Consider the following 23,415-nt stretch of genomic DNA (forward strand, 5'->3'; position numbering starts at 1 on the left):
AAAGATTAGTCAGGAAATTGATGGGATCAAAAACCTGAGCAGGAGCAGCAGATGTTTTCCAGCCATCTGATTGCACATGGGAGAGAAGATTGTAAATAAATCAATAAACAAACATATTAATTCTGATTCTAGTCTAAACTTGGTAAAATTCAGGTTTAGGATAATTTCTAGGAAGGATGTCAACTAGCAAACACATTGACTTTTAGAGAGAGAACTGCACAGTTCTGACACACAAGCCAGAATAAGAGCTGTTTTGAAACATGAAAAACACACAAACCTTACAGAGGTTCATGGTTTCATCCAACCCAATTTGTTTACAGGAGCAGCAGCATTAGAAATAGAAGTTGACAGAAGCAACAAACGACTTTGCAGCATGCCAGTAGAGGCCAGAATCACAGCGTAATTGAAATACATCCACCCTAGGACCAATAATTCAGGAACATTTCTAAAAGAAGTATATTCTCATGATTTTACAGACAGACATGGAAACAGGATAGCATTCATTAAGAATGTAATTTCTTTTGGGCAAAAGCCGTATCTTAAATTATATCCTAACATTCTCTCACATTTTTGCATAGCATAAAATTGAGAAATTTCTTTCACTGCATGAATGATCTAAGAGAGGAAAAATATATGCTGTATTATCATTAAGGAGCAGAGTGACTTACACTGTAAGAATTTTAAGCAAATCAGAATTCACTCAGACATTGTTCAAAACAAGAGGTCTTTGCACAGAAGTCTTGCTGTTATTTCTCCCCTTTGGGGCCAACTGTCTCCCTTGGGGCTTTCACATTAAGAAAAGATTTCTTGTTTGAAGAAGTGAAATGAGCATTTCTAGCTAGATGAGCTGGTTTCACAAGGTGATGAGAAATTTAACAACTTTCCGATACTAGGTCAGCAGAAACCCTGTGAATTGCTTCTAACACTCATGATTTACTTTTTTCCCTCCTGTACTAATAAAAAACCAAAATAAAAACCAAAATAATTTACCATAAGAATTCCAAAATCCAATCCATGATGAATACAAGATACTTAAATATGAGCATGTAATGCATTTAAACCAGTTACTTTTGTCACTATGGGCTAAATAATAATACTGGCTGTACCTAAAGCAGTTTGAAGCTGCAATTCTTGAACCATATCAATGTTGATCATAAGGAACTGCATTTATTACTATGTATTATAGCAAATGAGTGGAACTTCTGACCTTATCTATGATGATTTACCTGTTTTCAATTCTAAGCGTTTAATTAACTTAACACATAGTAGCACTGAATTGCTAAGATATTTCACATTGTCCCCAGACATTTCAACATCTGACTTAAATGCCACCAATGGATTGCTGAACATAAAGAAACTGGTGCTCAATCTGACAACTTCAACTTTCAGTGAATCTGGTACAAGTTACTTTATGAACTTAACATCCATATCTAACACAGAGATGGTTTTGTTTGCTTTTTCACCGCTGTTAACCACCATAGACCAGTTTGCCTATTATTTAGATGCACTTTGAATAGTGATACAAAACGGTAATCAGTCTTACCCTGTTTGGAAAATAACAAAAAGAATAAACTCTGTATTGCAACCTCCCTTACACAGAGAAGGAATTCCTCTCTTCTTCTAGGTAATATCATTGCCAAGACCCAAAGCCACCTCTAGCGATAACAGACTGAAAAGTCAAAGCAGTGCAGTAGGTGCCCGCTTTTTAGCCAAGGGAAAATCGTGACTGAGACTGCTAGACTGCTCTCAATACCTACACTCCTAATTATACCAAATGCCATTCTATGGGAACGTACACATCTCTATCAGTCAACAGAAAGTCAGTCAGTCATTAAGAGACCAAAAGAGCTTTTGCCTGGTGATCCAAGCTGCATTATGCCTGCAAAATGAACTTTACAGGCAACAAAAAAAAAAAAAAAAAAAAAAGAGCTATCCTTCTGGGGCATATGATAATCTGTGAGCAGAAGGGATCTGCAGCAACTTCTCTTCTTATCAATCCCAAGAAAAGACAGAAGCAGTGAATCAACCTTTTTTCCCTGCATTGATGTAGAGTGCTACTTTTTCTGGACCTAGATTTTGGAATGTGCACTGCATGAATGCATTCTATACAGCCAGAAAAGAAACAGTCTCTCCTATTTCAACAATATCAATGTTAATATTTGGACACAAAATACATTTTGAGGAAAAAGCTTATTCTGAAAACAAGTTATACTCATTAGTAGATATCAGTAAATGAGAAGTTACATTACAGGAAACTAAAGCTTTCAGTTTAGCATGCACTGAATATTTAACATTATTGTAAAACAAACAGAAGATTACTGACAAATTCCTGAGGACAGAGTCCTCTCCAGCTTCCAGTTGCAGGAGAATTTAGCTGGTAAAAGTTTTCCGAATGTCTACAACATTATTGCAGTGTTCTTGAATTTTTCTTCACAGCGCCAAAGTGTTTTGGATATAATTAAAATAAATTAGTATGATTTAAATTGATTTTTTAACACCCCCACCATAAACAACTGACCCAAAAGACAACCCACTGGTCACGATCCCTTTTGTTAAGCAGTTCAAACCACTGCACTGTAAAGGTGATCTGGGGGCCAAAAGAGAACTTCCAGGTTAGATGTGTAAGTTTTAAGACCTCTTGCTCTGCATCACAATCTGCTACATGAATAAGGCTTGAAATTAACACTGGCAATAGCAGTAGATCTTTACACACTAATCTTGGAAAGATGTTACTTATAACTACATTTTCTTGGGTGAGCTAATGGGGATAGTTCCCACTTCTCTGAGTCTCCCACTGCTACTGGCTCAAGACTTTCCTAACTTCAGCTTGGATCACTAAAGATTTCTCTGGATCTCTTTCAGTCATATCAAGGATACAGAAACAGGGTTTTTTTTTTCACTGAAGCCTCTGAATTTAAAATAAATATTAGCCTTAGATCTAGTTCCCTGAGCTTTTTTCTCAAATTTATCAAATATCTTTACCACCCCACTGTCTTCTTCCCCACTTACTGCTTACAATCAACTGCTTATCACTTTACCTCTGTTCTCCGCATTGTGAGGTTTTGTTTGTTTTAAACAGAAATGGATCCACACCATGACTTTTCTGTTTCACTTGATTAGATTACGTTTGCTTTGCTACCTATATAGAATTCATAACACTGAAAGTAGATAACTTACATACTGAGATACAGCAAAGATGTTGACAGTGCCAAACAAAAGACTTTTAACTTTTGATCCTTGGTCTGCAAAGCAGCTTTAGCTTTTAAATGATGTTTTGAATAAAAAAGCATTAAATAATACAAGTAACAGTGCATTACAGATCCCCAAGTTTTATCTTTCTTTAAGGTTCAGGATGACAGTGAAAACACTAAGAAAGTTTCAGTCAACAATTAGATAGCTTATGCTAAAAAATTTGTGGCCAACTCCCTTTACAACTAATGAAAAGTCCTCACTTGAGAAAACCTGACTGACACTGCAAACTCTCATGGAACAAAGGGGACCCACTACTGAAGAAGAAAGCACACAGGTCACTGCAGGTGGATAAAAGGCTTTGACAAACCATAATTGCTATGCAATAAAAACTTTAAAATTATTTGCCTGCTCAGGTTCATGCATGAGCGAACAGTACTCTAACATCAGTAAGGGAAGAAAGCTCTACATTGAGAACACATGAAAGAATCTGAACTATAAGGAAGTAAATGAATAAGGACTACCACCACACATCTAAAATCAGAAAAGATAAGCAAAGCTGAGTACTAAAAGGCAGACATTTGAAAGCATACCAAATCTTAACCTCAGGAGGTACAGGGACAACATTCCCCTGAAGCAGTGCTAAGTTGCCTGACTTGCCAAACATTAACGCATTTGCATCTGTCCTAGACAATCTCCCTCTTACTGAATCTCAAAGAGCAGAGGCTGCACCAGAACATACAGGTGTTCTAAACTGAGTCACACTGTCTACCCTGAGGCAAAAAAGGAATGCAGTCCTTATTATGAAAGTCTGAAACACTAGATCAGTAATTACGATGGGGTCTCAGTATGACCTTGTGATTGTGAAACACTCTGCTGTAACATTGTCCTGAATTCACAGCCAACACCATGGCCCTATGGAAGGTTTTGCTACCCGAAGAGATAATGAAAAAAACCCCACCCAAACTAACCAGCCCTCAAGGACTTAAAGAGCTACAGAAGATACATCATTCTTAATTTATCTTGTCACAGTGAGCTGAAAAATGTCATGCGAAGTGGATGTGACTTGTTAAAAGTCCACTGCAAGACTAAAAGTTTCCTGTAACAGTTAAAAATAATGGATACTTTTATCAATACTTGCTGCAGAATACACCTTCACTTAAGCATTAACACCTTATTCCATGAATTAAAATGGAAAGGCTCAGAAGTATTGCAGAATTTCAAGGCCAACCTTCAGGAAAAAGGTCCTTAATTATTAAAGCAGATAGAGAACAAGTCATGAGCAAAGTGAAAGAAGGAGTATTTTCAAATTCAGAAGCATTTGTTCACTGAAGATCTCAAGTCCTTTCCCAAACTAAATGACACCGGTTTCCATCAGTCAACATAAAAGTTAATACTGGTACATTAATTGCATATAGGACTGCACGATTATTTCTGTGGTGCCCAATTATTTCTATAGTGCCCTTTTCATAGGCAAAGCTCCAATTCTGCAGAAGCAACTGACAAAAATATATATACACACACACATACTTTCCTGTTTAAAAAACTCTAATAAGCAGAATACTGGTTATTATAGCATGTATTTTGTGACAACCAATAATCATTGATATTCTGAGAAAGAATACTGAATAAATACAAAGTACTAAAATTCTAAATACTAATAAATAAAAATAAACTAACAAGGAATTCCTAATTTAATAGTAGTTAAAATATTTAACTACAGCTTTTGAATTTTTTCTTTTAAGACTAAACAATAGCAGCAGCTTTGAAGATGCATTCTAGCTAAAATTGCAATTCTAGAGCGCCATGCCACACAATACCCCTTTTGGACGCATTAATCCTGATCCCCAGGAGTCCAGTGTCATGCAGGGAGAAAACACACTTTCACTCACTATGCTGTAAACAATGTAATAGCCATATGCATTTATTAGACTGGATTCATATTCAGTAATTACTTCAGGAAAATTATTTCTTAGAAATAGGCATATCCTTTATTCAAATACAAGTGGTTGTTCTAAAATCCCCCCAAAATAGTTAAATTTTTTTTGCTCTCAAAATTCTACTTTATCTGTTGGTGCAAAGCAGCACTAAGGTCCTTCAGGAGCTTCCTGTGCTAGGTAAATGGTGATAAACAGTCTAATATTTTCTTGGGGGCAGTGGGAAGATGGAGGGTAACTACTCCTTGCTGGTTCTCCTAAAGTCACTATGATTGGCCCCAGGGACACACTGCTGTGTGTCCTTAGCAGCCAATTCCTCTTAAGCACTCGTGAACGCAAATAGGAACATCCCCAGTCATGCACTGTGTGAACAACACTGCAAACACTGAACAGTGATTGTCTGCCCATCTAATTCCAGATCAGCAAAGCTATACCTACTGTACCCAGAGACACAAGTACACACCAAGTAAGTTAGAGCTACCTGAAAACCGTTAAGAACAAAAAGGCAAGTTTTCCTTGGTGCGTATCAGACCTAAGCTCAACCCAGAAAAGGCAACATTCAGCTGCATGGGTCAGAAAGTTGTTGTCTTCTCTGAATTCCCCAATTTTCAAGTGTTTAGATATTCAGTCAATGTTTTGGAAAGATTCAATTAGCTCTACTTAATTTTGCCAATGAATTAAACATGCTTATTCACATGTCTTTACTGAAAGCAAATATATTCATAATATATTCACATGATTTTACTGAAATCAAATTTGCACAAAAGATAAATTCTCTCCTCAAACAAATTATGGACAATAGTAAGTAGCAGTGCTCTAGACTTAAAATTTTTCAGCCTGGTCCTATCTACACCCAGCAAGAGTAAATGAAATACTATCAAATAAAGCATTCAGTTATTTGCCATAAAAATGGAAGCAATAATTCAAGTATTACTCAGTAAAGGTTATGTCCTGCAAAATATGAATATAAGAACATCCTTGGAGGCAAAGCAGATAGATACTTATTGTAATGCACTTTAATATTCTTGATGCTTTTTGCTCAGAGGGCTTCCTTAAGTAAATACAAAAGAAATATGAGCACTGAAGACAATTACCTGCAGTTTTAACAGAGCCTCCAGGACACACATTTTAAACATGGAGAATGTCTCAAAAATAGTTACAAAACCCTTTAGAGTGCTGAAAAAGCCTACATGGGTTCCAGCTACGATCTGGATAACATTAGCCCTCATACCACTCATGCTCTACCAAAGTACATTAGACACTAATAAAATAAAAATCTTTGAGAACATTTAAACTTCTTTTGTCCCAAAATAAACTTATTGGTAAACATTACATTCGTTTAGTCACAAATTAATTAGCAAATTAACAAACATCATTTATTGTTCTATGGCATGCAACTAAATCCCACTTTTAAAATGTACTGTCAGGATTCTGCATACAATTTAACGCAATTCATGACTTCAGTAATTGCACTGAGATCTCAAACATTTCAGAGCGCTGTTCAACACTGGGGGTGCTTTCAAAGTAAGTCTAAATGTAGGGTAGAAACAGTCAACAAACCAGTACATATCAGCTGAGTCACAGTCTTAAACAGACCTTTATCCTGAACTTTCCTCTCACACTTCCAGATTTTACACTCAGCATAAACAATTACTCTGGATACAGTCCAGAATGGTTTTTTTGGAACAATGGGACAGGACTGCTTGGTTGAATGGCAGACATCAGCATGAAGGGCACAAAACTTTGTACAAGGAATCATTACTGCCACAGAAAGGAGATTTCCAGTGGAAGGCTCAGAGACTGAAGGACTGTCTTGTATGATCCCTAGCAAAAGATTCAGAAAATGACTGCAGAGGTAAGCAGCCATCTGGCAAAACCAATTTACACATGCATCAGGCCCTATTATCTTTCAGCAAGCACAAAATGCAAAGCTGTTGCATTCGCATAGAACAGTCATGTTAAATAGGAATCCATTCTTAAGCACAGTACAGTATTTCTCAATTTGCTGAACTGCGCAAAGTTACGTTCATCAGGAATGTAATTAAAGAAAGATACTAGGTTAACTTATGCTATGCCAAATAGAGTTGAGAACCTGTACTGCTTTCTATGTTAAAAAAAATGCTTTTTCATGTAAGAGAACTGAAAACACGCTTGTGTTCAAAGACACATTGTTTTTATCTCAATTTCATACTATATCCCGTTATTTCAGCTACATAATTTGCACTTTCATGACGATTAATACAAGAACAATAAGCACATTTATAATATATTACTACAGTAACTTTGTTTAGTATATAATATGTAGCAAGATTATTACTCGGAATGGCAAAATAGCTACAAGGTAATTTTTCTATTGATTCACAGCTATACTTTGTTTTACCTATGATTCTATTTTATAAGAATTAAGCACGTATTTTAAAGCCTTTTACAATCTGAACATGTTTTAACACACCCACTGCCTTTCTACAGCCACCAAGTTTAGAAGTTCCACCAAAGACATGTTAGGAAAGATACTGTTCCAAAATATATTCTGTTGTAGTCCCACTTCAGATGGTATCTTGAAAACACTCAGAATTAGAATAATCATGTCCTTATATCAGATATAAATTATAAAAAGTATATACTACTGTCTACAGATTATTTGGAGAACTGTTTGAAAACAAAACACTCCTCCACACCCCGAAAAGCTTTGAGTACTGTATTTACATTTTCAAGTCAAAGTGGAAACTTGCAAGTCAAGGCGAAAGCATCTTTTGATGGTATTTTAAAATCAACTTACATTGCTGAAAAATGTCCAATTACTGTCCTATAACTTGTATATCATTAACGGAACCACAGAATGGTTTGGGTTAAAGGCACCTTGGAAGACCATCCAGTTCCAACCCCCTGCCATGGGCAGGGACACCTTCCACTCCAGCAGGTTGTTCAAAGCCCTGTCCAACCTGGCCTTGAACACTGCCGGTGATGGGGCATCCGCAACTCTTCTGCACACCCTGTGCCAGCGCCTCACCATCCTTTTTTAAAATTTTCTTAGTTATGTCCAACCTAAATCTACCCTCCTTCAGTTTAAAACCACTGCCCTTTATCCTGTCATGTATCTTCTTATTTAAGGTCTGCCTTCCTTATAAGCCCCTTTAAATACTGAAAGGCCACAATAAGGTCTCCCCAGTGCCTCCTCCAGGCTAAACAACCCCAGCTTTCTCAGTCTTTCTTCATAGGAGAGTTATTCTATCCCCCTGATCATTTTTGTGGCCCTCCTCTGGACCCACTCTAACAAGTCCATGTCTGTCTTGTGCTGGGGACCTCAGAACTGGATGAAGTACTCCAGGTGGGGTATCACAAGAGCAGAGTAGGTGGATGGAAATCACCTACCCCAACCTGCTGTCCATGTTTGTTTTTACACAGCCCACGATATGACTGGCTTTCTGGGCTGCAAGTGGACATAGCTAGTTCCTGTCCAATTTTTCATCCACCAGTACTGTTCCCAAGTCTTTCTCCACAGGGCGACACTCACTCAGTTCATTCCCCAGCCTGTGTTGATACTGGCGATTGCCCCAACCCAGGTGCAGGACCTTGCAACTTGGCCTTGTTGAACATGCTGAGGTTCACATGGGCATACTCCCTCAGCCTTGTCAAGGTCCTTCTGGATGGCATCCCTTTTCTCAACTGAATCAACTGCACCACTCAGCCTGGTGAAATCTGCAAACTTAGTGGGATTTGAGTGCACCTTTGACATGTCATTAATACAGATATTAAAGGGTACCAGTCCCAGTATGGAACCCTGAGAGATGCCACTTGTTACTGATCTCCATTTGGATGTAGTAATCTACCAGTATAATTAATACTCTGGAAATATGTATTTATTTTTAACAGCAAGATTTTTCCATGAAATGCCATGATTTTCAACTAAAATTAAAGCAACTGTTCCTACTACAGGTATCTCCTATTTCAGACCGTATTTCAGTGCAACTATTACTGATTCTGGCTTAAAAGGCAGCAGAATGATGGCAACTTCTAATAAAAATGCAAGTCTGAAATCAAAACCTCATAACCTTGTGAAAAACAAATTTTGTTGTCAAGGCCAGGATAAAACACAAATAAAGATAAAGCTAAGATTCTCTGCAATATTTTAAAACAAGTTTGCCCTCCTGTATATTGAGAGTTCATCACAGAGGCTAACAAGTTGCTCATACCTTGCACTTGGTGAAGACATTCTTTCTAATCAATCTTTCCCGTTTTTCCAAATCTGGATGATAACGGTCCTGTGCTAAAAGCAACTGTAGATGCAACCTGCAGAACATTCATTCTTTCCAGTAATTATAAGTAATTTATAAGAAAGCTATTTCTTACTACTTTCTGTAAGTCACTAGCTTTGCTAACCAACATTGGATAGGTATCAGAAATAACATCCAGCTTAATGTTGCTTCCATTTATCCATTTCCTGATAGACTTTGTTTCCTCCACATTTAACCCAATGACAAAAAAAAAAAAATTACCTTGAAATTTCTTATAGCATAGTCAAAGTAGATTTTCATCTTTTCCAATGCCCTCATCCAGAAAGGCGGTGGCAAAGGAAGCCCAAAAACATAGGTAATGCAAGCTTTAGTGTTTTGTAGTTGACTTCTTGTTCCTTCTCCACTCATTCCCTTTGTAAATAATCTTTGGGGTTTAAGCATCAATGGTCATAAGCCCCAACTACTACATATGCTTTGGTTTAAATATTTATTTCCATTTTGCAGGAAGAGAAATACAGAATTTCAGATTACAGGAGAGTGAAAAAAGCCTAAAAATCTAGAGAAACACTAAACATTCAAACCCAAAGAGAGAGGAGAAAAAGCAGTGGAAATCTCCCGAGATGTCCACACCCCCCCGCCAAACTCGTTCAGTGTTTGGCTGACTCCAATTACTCAGATTCACCAATCCTTTGAATATAGGAAGTATTTAGGGAATCTAACGCTGAGAGCTAAATTTCAGCAACAAAACAGGAATTTTACCTATCCTTCTTCTCTATAACGCCATATGTACATCTGGCAATTTGTAAACTTGTGCTATTTATTTCCTTATTTTAAACACCAGCTTTAAGTGCTTGCTCCTGAATGCCCAAGTTTAATCTATTTCAAACTAAATAATTAAAAAAAAAGAAATCCATCAATTCTAAATTACATAATTCAGAATAATAATTAGTTTTGGCTCATAGCTGTGGCTACTTTTAGAACTGCAAAAGGTCATTTTTTTAGACAAACTTGGTACATGAAACAACGAAGTATACGCAAAAGTTTCCTTTGCGTGACCAATTCTATTGTTATTTTTTCTAATTATTTACCATTCTAATGCGTTGTCATAATAAACAAAACAACAACTTATGTTTTTTACCATATCTTTATTGCAGTGTCTAATTATACATATATACAACCCCCCATACTTAACATTTCTCCAGAAAACTTAAATCTCAGCTCTTCCCTTGAACAGGCTGAGATGCCTCCTACAGAAGAAAATTATGACAGTACATAGCAACGACTTATTATACAGATGTGCTTTTTCATTCTTGTGCTTATCTGTTGATATGTAGTTATCCTTTTAACTATATTTGACAGGACTTACTGAACAATAATTAAATTGAAGAAAATAAGAACAGTAAGGTCTACAGAATATAACTTGTACACTTCCTTCCTTCATTCCAAACTAAATCAACTGTGTAGAACTACTCAGAAAAAACTTTTGTGTCAACTATCTAAACTAGTAATGATTATCTCTATGGTGATGAATTTGTTTCTAAACTTCATAACAACTCTGAAGAGATTACAAGGAACTGTAATATACATATATAAAAATATAAGGTAAAGAGTCAGCCTCTTTGTTAAAGAGAAGATACGGGGAGGAACCAGGACAAACAGATGTTTTGACTGCTGTTCTCATGGCAAACTATACAGAATTCTATGAAGCCACCTTTTTTACAAGGAACTGACTGCTGTGGTCAGTGGAAGTGAGCCCACCGTTCTCAGACTAAAGTCGAAAACACAGCACTGCACCAGCTACTAAGAAGGAGAAAAATAACTGTTGCAGCTGAACTTAGGACACTGACCAAAACAAATGCATGGAAAAAAAATCAACCAAGCAAGTTTAGTGTAATATGCTTTTTCAAAATAAAAAAGTTGAACTCTTTTTCCAAACCTGGTTTAGAACAATTTGCTTTGTTCCCAGGATAAACTTGGTGACAGCCAGCATGGCTTCACTAGGCTTCACTAGGGGGAAATCCTGCCTGACCAATTTGGTGGCCTTCTATGATGGGGCTACAGACAGAATTGATGGATAAGGGTAAAGCAGTTGACGTCATCTACCTGGACTTGTGCAGAGCGCTTGACACTGTCACACACAACATCCTTATCACTAAATTGGAGAGATATCAATTTGATGGATGGACCACTCGGTGGATAAAAAACTGGCTGGACGGCCGCACACAAAGAGTTGTGGTCAATAGCTCGATGTCCAGCTGGAGACCAGTAACGAGTGGTGTCCGTCAGGGATCGGTGTTGGGACCGGTCTTGTTTAACATCTTCATCGCTGACATGGACAGTGGGATTGAGTGTGCCCTCAGCAAGTTTGCCGATGACACCAAGCTGTGTGGTCCGGTTGATACGCTGGAGGGAAGGGATGCCATCCAGAGGGACCTTGACATGCTTGTGAGGTGGGCTTATGCCAACCTTATAAAGTTCAACCACGACAAGTGCAGGGTCCTACACCTGGGTCGGAGCAATCCCAGGCACAGCTACAGACTGGGCAAAGAAGAGATTCAGAGGGACCCTGCAGAGAAGGACTTGGGGGTGCTGGTCGATGAGAAAATGAACATGAGCCAGCAGTGTGCGCTCGCAGCCCAGAAAGCCAACCGTATCCTGGGCTGCATCAAAAGGAGTGTGACCAGCAGGTCGAAGGAGGTGATCCTGCCCCTCTACTCTGCTCGCGTGAGACCTCACCTGGAGTATTGTGTGCAGTTCTGGCGTCCTCAACATAAAAAGGACATGGAACTGTTGGAACAAGTCCAGAGGAGGGCCACGAGGATGATCAGGGGACTGGAGCACCTCCCGTATGAAGACAGGCTGAGGAAGTTGGGGCTGTTCAGCCTGGAGAAGAGAAGGCTGCGTGGAGACCTCATAGCAGCCTTCCAGTACCTGAAGGGGGCCTATAGGGATGCTGGGGAGGGACTCTTTGGCAGGGACTGTAGTGACAGGACAAGGGGTAATGGGTTAAAACTTAAACAGGGGAAGTTTAGATTGGATATAGGGAGGAAATTCTTTCCTGTTAGGGTGGTGAGGCACTGGAATGGGTTGCCCAGGGAGGTTGTGAGTGCTCCATCCCTGGCAGTGTTCAAGGCCAGGTTGGATGAAGCCTTGGGTGAGATGGTTTAGTGTGAGGTGTCCCTGCCCATGGCAGGGGGGTTGGAACTACATGATCTTGAGGTCCTTTCCAACCCTAACTATTCTATGATTCTATGATAAAGCTGTTCATACAGTATTTTCCTTATTCATTAAGACATATTTGACAGGATACACTATTTCAGTTCTTCAGACTTGTCCTGTATCAGTCAGAACAGAACCTAGAAGAAAAATCAGCAAAAGCTACACCAAATGCTTCCATTACTGTTATAATGTGATCATTGTAGAACCAGTTGCAGTCTCTTCATTAAAACTGCACCAATAATTCTGTAAGAACTCAAAAGAAATTTATCTCAATAACTCATTAGTTTCAAAGTCAAAGTAATTTTGGCATTTAAATAACCCTAAAGAGAACATCCAGATAAAGCTGAGTGAGTCCTATAGATCCTCCCTGAATTTTAATGCAGGTTCACCAACACATTCAAAATGACATCTTAACCAATGGCTACAGCTAGGAAGCAATCTGGTAGACAGAGACAGACATCAACCTGAAGCAGCAGGCTGGCCTGCTCTGCTAGATATGTTGACTTCCATCTTCAATTTCAACAGTTTCTATGGACAGGAACTCAGTCTTTATGCTAGCCAATGAAATGACATTACTCAAGGAAACGTGGCATCTCTTTCAAAACTGAAAGTAATATAATAGATTAATATGATTATTTGCACATCATTTCTGATCTGCTGGCCATAAGTATGCTGCTTGCTTCTGGAAATACACAAAGCATTTTGATAGTCTATTGTTTTCTAATTTGTAGATATGGCTGTTAGTCATTTTATTCCCTGTTGTTATCAATTTTCTTCTCTCTACAATGAGCTTTCCAAAAATGGGTTTCAAGTGGATCTGTATATTATACAGCATATACACAATAGAATCAGAAAAAACCCCAAACCTACAGTTGTGTTAATGATCCCATTTTCCTTCCCTGCATTAAGCAGTACGATGCCTACTTTTCTCCCAACCTAGAACTTCTTCAGATGAAATCCTATTAAAAGAAAGTCACCATTCCCCATTTCATTTGCAAAGTTTCTTTAAAACCCTTTCGCCACAATCTTCTACTCACAACAGATACTGCTTATATAACCTCATGTAAGAATGCTGTGAAAGTTGTCAATTTGAGTGTGGATTACTAAACGCAAGATTACTATTACATTTAGACTGATGAGGATTAATTCACTACAGTGTGTTGAATCTCTTCTAATTTTAGATCTTTACTGAAATACCATAATCAACTTCAGGTAAGACTGACTCAAGATATGATTGAATTTAATTGGCTACAAGCTGTGACCTCTATATTTCAAAATATGCTACTTGACAAAATTTAGAACAATTGGCTGCATTTTTATTCTGTGCCTTTTCTTCACATATAAATCTATTGCTTTATTATGATACCACTTTTTGTGCAGCTAAATTGTAGAAGCTTCACGCAAAGCTGTGATTGCCATGCTGGAGGTTAATATGGGAAACTGGACACTTCAAAAAGAGCATTACACATATTCTTACATAGTTGTGGTTTAACCACAGCCAGTAACTCAGCACACACACCCCTTCCCATCCTATTCATTAGGGTAAGTGCTACTGAGCAACAATTAAAACATTGGTGTGTTATCAGCATTGTTGTCAGACTACAGCCAGAACACAGCACTGCACCAGCTACTAGGAAGAAAATTAACTCCATCCCAGCCAAAACCAGGATGTACCTGAAGCTCTGAGTTTTAGAGTGTCTGTGGACTTAAAGCCACACAGTCTGTTACATCAACCTAAGCACAGTGCAATAAAACAATTAACCTTCTAGATGAATGCTTAATTAACAAAATAAAGCAATTCCACAGCAGGCCTAGACTGCATCTACTATAAAGTTGCATCCATAATACATGACTTTTTTTGCACTATTATTATTTTAGTCATTCTGATTATATTGCAGTAAGTTCCAATATATCATCCCTTCTGTCAATGCTTCCAGTATTCATTCCCTTCAAAAAAGGCAATTTATTGTCCCCATTCTTGGAAGTACTTACTTGCTAACAGTCACAATGATTACTAAAAAGAGAAAAGAAAAAACAAAGAAACAAGGATTTTCACAGACATTGAAAGTCTTAAACTTGAATGTTTTATAAAGTACTTTTGTGCCTTTACAGTCTCCCTCAATGTCTGGTATATTTGAAGCAAACTGCTAAGAACATAAAAAAACAATTCATCATCTCACTGTTACATCACAAGCAGTGCTTTCTTTGAACAGTCATTAAAAACGCCCAGTCTTTGGCAGCCAAATCGTATAATTCCAATTAATATTATGGGGATCTCTAAATTCAGAGGTTTCTAAAATAATTTAGTGAAGGAAGACTGGCAGGATATTCATTAAAATCAGCATAGGTGAAGGTTTTACATCATGACACAACTTACATCCCTGCTGCTGCTGTAATTACCATAGAGCCAACAAGATTCAAAAAGTCTAATGAAGGAGAATCTAGTTCACTGGCAACTATCACTGCATTACATTTAATCTACCTGGAATTACGGGCAAGGTATCTATCTCCCCAACAAATATGCACCTGTGACAAACATGAGATGCCACTGGATGTCATTACTACTGCATAAATGGAGTTGTAAGAACACCACCTGTACTTGACTAAATCCTCAGAAGCTGCAGATGAGCACAGTACCCTCTGGGAAGTCAACTGCTTTGTGTACAATACATTAATTCTTTGGTAATTTTCCCTTGCTGTGTTTTCCTCTCCCTTCCCTCCTGATGGGAGGATCAGCTGTGCCCAAAACCCTGTATAGCTTTAACCTCTAAGGAAATTGCTTAGTTGAGTTTGCTCAGCTCAGCAAACTGATTAGCTGCAAAGTCTTTAGATTAGAGCTATGCAAATAAGAAAGATTAAGTTACAGACAAAGACAGGTTTGTTACCAGCTCAAAGACACATAAGGAGGAACATGGAAAGGTAGAAAACCAGAAGAAAACCACAGTCTGAAGAGGGTAACCCAGCTCCAATGAAGGGTCTGTTACAAGTCGTGGAAGCCTCCTTTCTCCCAACCGACCAGTGTTTGCCTTGCCAACAGTGACTCTTCAGGTGTCTTATTGGAAGCTATGAGTGTACTAGTAGTTTTCAAATCCTACCTATCCTTTGTGTGGTGTTAACTAATAAGCAATAGTTTACAGTCAAGTACACCCTCTTAGCATCCTGTAAAACACACGTGAATAAAACAACCCTGAGATGGACAGTAAGAACACACAGAAGTTACCTGCATTTTGCAACTCATACTGATGTGCCAACTTAAGTGAGTTAGTCAAGGAACCACAATCTTTAACATAGCAGCACTCAAGCATCAAGTTATACCAAGCTAAAATACTAAATATGCAAGTGTTATAGAGTAGCAGTGTATTTGTTTCTTCCTGAAAAGCGGTACAAACCATGGCGAAGCTCCCATATAAGGCAGTAAGTTTCTGCTTCTACTGGTACTTAGAAGAGCTCAACACTGCGAATAACTTAACCCCCCCACCACACCCATTCTCTGGACAGCAATGTTAAGGGAATTACGACCCCAGGCAGATACCCTACTAAACAAACACTAACCTCTTACAGATATCTTTCCCGATTCATTCCACCTACTAATATATTACAACAGTGGCAGCTAAGGACTGGGAAAGTTAGCAATCAGAAAAACGGGGAAAAAAAAAAAAATCAGGTGAAGAGCAGCTGTTTAAGTTAAAAATAAATACTGACCTTAACAAAGGCTGCTGAAGATGTTAGAAGAACAACCAGCCTTTAAGAAGTCACATTCTAAAATAGTGAATTACTATGTACTGACATTAGCAGACCTTTTTCCCCCCGTATAGTACCACATTAAATCTCTGCAGGATTTAAACACTGGGTGGCAGAAAAGACTATCATCTCAGCATCCTAACATCGGTGTACTGTGACATTTTAGTCGCAAGAGAGCACCCAAGATATCCATGTGACGCTGGACAACAGGACGGGGAAGATAGGCCTTAGGTGACCCACAGCACTCTAGAGTGGCAAAGTGGAAGATAGGCCACCTAAAGCAGAAACTGAAACACATGCTTCAGCACCTGACAGTTTCCCAATTTCTGCTGCACTGATGGCAGGGCTAAAAAGCAGTTTCTGAACTACAGCAGTTTATAACCCACTTTAACAGACACTAAAATAAAGGTAGCACACTGAGCTACAATCAGCTGCTCCACCAACAGTTCAGAAGACTAAGCAGGAGAGAACATCTGCTTAGACAGCAGATGACCAGCATGTCATTTGTTGCCCCGATATAAACTGTGGCTTGTGGCACACAGTGTTTGCACTCTGAACACTACCTATAGCATTTCAGAGAACATTTGGTATGGATGTCACTTGAGACTCATAAAACTGAAGGAGGAAGAAAAGACTAAAGAAAAGATTTCTCCCATTACACAGCTTAGTTAAACGAATTTCATTTCCTCTTCCACACTTACAAGCTTTAATTTCCCAAACAGAAAGTGTCATCAACAAATACATACAAGACAAAACCTGGAGGTGGACAGAGCAAAAATTCCCCACTAGTTATGATTTGGTGCCTCCAAAGTTACCACCCAAGCATGGACATATAAAATCCACCTTAAAAAATGCACTGGCAGGGCCTCAAGAAAAGCCTCAGAAGAGATGCCAGGGACCTTTGATGGCCCCAGAACCTTGCAACTAACATCATCTTTTGCTGATCACACTGCTGCATTCAAGGAAGCAGGATTTCATAACTAAAACTGTAAGGTAAAGCAGCCTCTGACTTTTGTGCCCAAGTTTTCTCCTAAGTAGAGCAACAGCTTCAAATTTTGGCTAAGTGCTCAGGTAAATAGGGTCAAAGTATTAAAAACCACAAGTTTTACTTCTACTGTTATTGATAAAGGCTCACAGAAAGGTACCAGTTTACTTATTGCCTCTTGGAACTGGAACAAGAAAGCACAGAATCTAACAAAACCTAATCAGACAAGAGGAATACAGAGCCTTAAAAAAATCAAAACAATACTCTCGGACCTCAATAATCGTAGAAAGGCAGCACCAGTTACAGATTTTAATTATGTAGTACAAATCAACAACTTATCTTTGCTAGGTGATATCTTGTTCTCAATTCTTTTTAAATTGTTTGGGCTAATTATTATGTTAGACACATTTGCTATGGTAGAGAAATTAATCTAAATCAAAACACAATCAACCACTCCAGTTGTGATCCCACCTGGTCTCCAGGGTCTACAGCATGACTTATAATGAACTTGGCAGCTGAATAGTCTTAGAATACAATTCGAGGAAAGAAAAATTGTTATACTTAGCTTGTGGGAAATTAATTACAAGCAGAATCACAGAATCACAGAATCCCAAGGGTTGGAAGGGACCTCAAAAGATCATCTAGTCCAACCCCCCTGCAAGAGTAGGGTAACCTACAGTACATCACACAGGAACTTGTCCAGGCGGGCCTTGAATATCTCCAGTGTAGGAGACTCCACAACCCCCCTGGGCAACCTGTTCCAGTGCTCTGTCACTCTTACAGTAAAGAAGTTCTTCCTGATGTTAACGTGGAACTTCCTATGCTCCAGTTTACACCCATTGCCCCTTGTCCTATCACTGGATATCACTGAAAAAAGCCTAGCTCCATCATCCTGACACCTACCCTTTACATATTTGTAAACACTGATGAGGTCACCCCTCAGTCTCCTCTTCTCCAAGCTAAAGAGACCCAGCTCCCTCAGCCTCTCCTCATAAGGGAGATGTTCCACTCCCTTAATCATCTTTGTGGCTCTGCGCTGGACTCCTTCAAGCAATTCCCTGTCCTTCTTGAACAGAGGGGCCCAGAACTGGACGCAATATTCCAGATGCGGCCTCACCAAGGCTGAGTAGAGGGGGAGGAGAACCTCTCTTGACCTACTAACCACTCCCTTTCTAATGCACCCTAAGATGCCATTTGCCTTCTTGGCCACAAGAGCACATTGCTGGCTCATGGTCATCCTCCTATCCACCAGGACCCCCAGGTCCCTTTCCCCTTCGCTACTTTCCAGCAGGTCAACCCCCAACCTGTACTGGTACATGGGGTTGTTCTTCCCCAGATGCATGACTCTACACTTGCCCTTGTTAAATTTCATCAAGTTTCTCCCCGCCCAACTCTCCAGCCTGTCCAGGTCTCGCTGAATGGCAGCACAGTCCTCTGGTGTGTCAGCCACTCCTCCCAGTTTTGTGTCATCAGCAAACTTGCTGAGGGTGCACTCAGTTCCCTCATCCAGGTCATTGATGAAAATATTAAACAGCACCGGTCCCAGCACCGACCCCTGAGGGACTCCACTAGTCACAGACCTCCAGCTAGATTCTGCGCCATTGACCACAACTCTCTGCCTTCTTCCTTTCAACCAGTTCTTGATCCACTTCACTACTTGATCGTCAAGCCCACACTTTCTTAGCTTATCTATGAGGATGCTGTGAGAGACAGTATCCTTACATGTGCTTGCACATATTTTGAGTGAGCTATCTTAAACAGGATCACGGTACAAAGAGGGCACTTCAATTTACCACAAAATCAACCAGGTAGTGCCAGAGAGACTACAGCTCTGGAGCATCCCTTTTACATTACAGCATTTCCCTTTCATGAATTCAGTGATAGGAAAGACAGAGAAAGGATATAAAAGCTTGTTTTTCAAAAGTATTCTTGAAATAAGCTGCAATGCTCACTCGAGCTTTGTCGTCGTGTTTGAGTTGGCTGCTGAGGCAGACAGAAAGGATGCACACGGACAGAACCAGGAGGGGAGGTACATGAAGGAGAGGAAGACTTGGCAAATTAAGCAGTTTGAGGAAAAAAACTGCCCAGTTTCAGATTACAGAAAAACATGCCAAAGTTATGAAAGTGAAATTTATTTGTGATTTCTGAATCAGGTTTTTCCTCTTTCTTTAAAGCAGAGTTTATAGTAATTGTCTTGAAAGAAGCTAAACAGAAAATACCTGTTTAGTAATCCAGTTATTTTACCTCCAAATTCTCATTTTACTGAAATTGAGGTTTTATTTTGCTGTGACACCACCTTGAACTAACACTTAAGATTTTAATATTTACCAGAAAGTTCACTGTTTGTACAACGCTTGTATGAGCATGGGGTAAAACCAACAAAATTCTACTGCTCATGATGTGTTGTCTCAAAGACCATAATACAAAACATGCCTCATCTTCTTAAGTTGCACTATGGTGCAAGATACACCATCCAGGTTGTCCCTGGAACAGTTTTACTACTGCTTTTCTTGGAGCTATGCTATCCTTACATAAACATTATTAAAAATACAGTACTCAAAATACACCATGGATTTAGTCCTGTGTTTTTGTGTGTATGGATAGAGATCTCTTGCCACCTTCTGTTATAGCAAGTATTCACAGTCCCGTTCCCAGACAACTGAATAATCTTGCAAATGCTGTGAGACAAATTTACTTACATCTTGGCTTTCAAAGAGCATGCAGACAGACTACACTGATAAAGCAATTGTTTCTTAATCTCTTTCATGGCAGAGAATTAGTTCCTCTCAATTCCAAAGTAAATTAAGCATCCTTTGTATTTGATGTTTAAGTACCTGTAGCTTTAACAGTTCTTCCCACTACAGAAATAAAGGGATTTAGTACAAGCACTGTATAGGAGAGAAGGCTGTACAAGCTGAAGAGATTTGTCTCAGAAAGAAAGCTTCTCTGTATACCATTCAATAGACTGTGTTTGCTATCATATATTTTCAGCAAACTTTGAAATTCTGCAAGCAACTCGAGTCTCTCTCACAGATTTTAATACTCCCTTCTTTCAGACTAGAGCTGCTTATTTACTGCTATGGAAATGAGCAGCTATGTCAGTCAAGCCTAAAAAGATAAAATCTTCCACGAAATGTCAGTTCTGATTCTTTCCCGATTTTGTTTGGCACCTGGGGACACAAAAAGAGGGGGAAAAAAACCCCAAACCAACAAACAAAACAAACACAGATAATTTTTTAATCATTTCTGAACATCTTAGAATAAACAAGGCTGTTACATTTTTAACCTTTAAACTTTGTCTATAATCACACACAGAATATTTAGTGTTTCAGATATCATGACCAAAGAAGCCCTTAATGACTAAAACCAGTTCACTGCGCAAATTCCCATGCTTGCAGCAGCAGGAGAGATTTCCACAAAAGTTTGAAAAAGGAAACCCAAATTTGTTGTTGCATTTCATTAGAGGGCAGGAGATAGGGAATGACATACGAGGAACCCCATTATTTTTACTCATCAGTGGAGCATAGATTCAATTTCTCTGGTCTTTGCTATTTCCTAATCTCTTCTCTTCCTCACAGCTCTTCCCACTCCTCCTTTCCAGCATTCAGTCTGGCATCTATTCCAATCAGACAGGATGAAAAGTAATTATGCAGCGGTTTCCCTCCCAGACAAGCACAAGGCACAGATCACTGATCCAACAAACCCATGTAGGAAGTTCTTCAGTTCTGAATAAATGCTTAACACTGCCATTACTACCTAGAAAGGAGTGTGCTGTTTAACTTGCAAAATCCTACCACAGCACTCAATACTAGCACCATTTTCCTTCCCAGCAGGAAGAAGCTGTCTCTGCTTGGAACAGAGAAAAGTTCATAACTGCATGAAATTTATTTTCTCACTAGAGAAGTTGGTAATACACACTTGTTGATTATACATAAGCATAAAATGAAACAAAGTGTGAAATACCACTCTATTATATTAAAGCTTTAAGATTATCTGAAACAATTGATTTGAAGATGAACTTAAAGATTAATAGGAAGCAACTCAAAGAGGAAATCATTAGACATACTAAAATACATTTGTTATAATAATTAAAATCATGATTCAAAAAAGCCCCCTTAATTCATCAGTTAAAGTGTTCCAAATAAAGAGCAGCTCATCCTATTAAGTAACAGCATGTAACTCACTTATTACATTGGTCACTCGGTTTAATTGAATTGTGAGTTACTGTGCAAGAGTTTCCATTAAACAGTTGACCTATGCTATGTAATATTACTTCTGCAATAGTGACCTTCTTAAACAGTTCCAACCTCCATAAGCTATGAAACTGTCATCCTCAAGAACATAGTCTATGAGTACAAGAAGACAAATCTTTTTTGGCAGCTAAATGAATATACAAAGGTTTAAGGACATCTGCAACATAAGCATATCCAGTTAATTGCAATTCAGTGCAAGTGAGAGAAAAATAAACGGGAAAACCAGTAAATTGAACTTAAGAGCACACAAAACCTAACACTACAAAGAAACTAACAGGAGACCAGAACTCTACAGTAGCTGAGTGGTAAGCTACCAAAGGAACCACTCCAGTGTAACCTTGAAAGGGTTAAAACAGAACTTTATAGTTGGTAAGAAAGGCAAACAAGATTACCATGCATTTCAAGGGGCAGAAAGGCAAATTTATCATGGAATAAGAGATTACTGACACTACAGAATTTATTAAGAAAAGTTTCAAGAAGATTGTGGGGTGGTGCAAAATTTATTCTGGAATGTTTAGTGGAAGAAACACAGATGAGGAACAGGAGGAACCTAGGGTGGTTCAGGGAGAAACAAATGTGGGGAAAGGTGGGAAAAACGGGAGGAGACCAAAATAAACCGGTTGCCAGCATCCATTTCTCCATTTAAACCACGAAATATTCAGCATACAAGATAAATCCCCTCACCCCCAATACCTCAGAGAAGACAAAGTTAACAATATTAAATGTTAATCATCACCAGACATTAACACATGGTTTAACACATACTAGTTAATTAGTATAAAAGAGGCTGGTGCAATAAACACGTACAGAATCACAGAATCACAGAATCCCAAGGGTTGGAAGGGACCTAAAAAGATCATCTAGTCCAACCCCCCTGCAAGAGCAGGGTAACCTACAGTACATCACACAGGAACTTGTCCAGGCGGGCCTTGAATATCTCCAGTGTAGGAGACTCCACAACCCCCCTGGGCAGCCTGTTCCAGTGCTCTGTCACTCTTACAGTAAAGAAGTTCTTCCTGATGTTAACGTGGAACTTCCTATGCTCCAGTTTACACCCATTGCCCCTTGTCCTATCACTGGATATCACTGAAAAAAGCCTAGCTCCATCATCCTGACACCTACCCTTTACATATTTGTAAACACTGATGAGGTCACCCCTCAGTCTCCTCTTCTCCAAGCTAAAGAGACCCAGCTCCCTCAGCCTCTCCTCATAAGGGAGATGTTCCACTCCCCTAATCATCTTTGTACAAACATTAGTGTCTATAGAGCCATTGTACTGTCTACTTTTATATGGGTCTGAATCATGGGTTATCTAATGCCATCACCCGGGATTCTTTGAACGCTTCCATCAGCGCTGCCTCCGTACAATTCTAAACATCCATTGGACTGACTACATGTCAAATGTTACTGTCCTTGAACAGGCAGGGGTCACCAGTATCAAGGCCATATTGCTGAAATCGCAGCTGCGCTGGGCAGGGCACGTCTCCAGGATGGAGGATCACTGCCTGCCTAAGATTGTGTTGTACGGTGAACTCGCCACCGGCTGCCACAAGAGAAGTGCCCCAAAGAGGAGATATAAAGACTGCCTAAAACAGTACCTCAGCCTTGGCCATATTGACTACCATCAGTGGTCCACCTTGGCCTCCTATAAGGAGACTTGGAGATACACCATACATAACGCTGTTGTCTCCTTTGAGAACACACACAGAATTAGTCTTGAGGAGAAAAGACAACGTAGAAAGAATTGTGCCTCACCTATACCACCCAAGGAGACCTTTCACTGTTCTTTTTGCAACTGGATTTGCCTATCCCACATTGGCCTTTTTAATCATCAGCGCGCTTGTAGGAAGCATGGG

General features: G+C 39.1%; 1 protein-coding gene across 1 annotated transcript in view; it reads right to left on the reverse strand.

The window, feature by feature from the left end:
• Positions 1–23,415, reverse strand: part of GBE1 (1,4-alpha-glucan branching enzyme 1) — a 156,780-nt gene that overhangs the window by 69,663 nt on the left and 63,702 nt on the right. The window lies entirely within an intron of this gene.

The sequence above is a fragment of the Lathamus discolor genome, chromosome 4 (assembly GCF_037157495.1).
Source record: "Lathamus discolor isolate bLatDis1 chromosome 4, bLatDis1.hap1, whole genome shotgun sequence".
Classification (NCBI taxonomy): domain Eukaryota; kingdom Metazoa; phylum Chordata; class Aves; order Psittaciformes; family Psittacidae; genus Lathamus; species Lathamus discolor.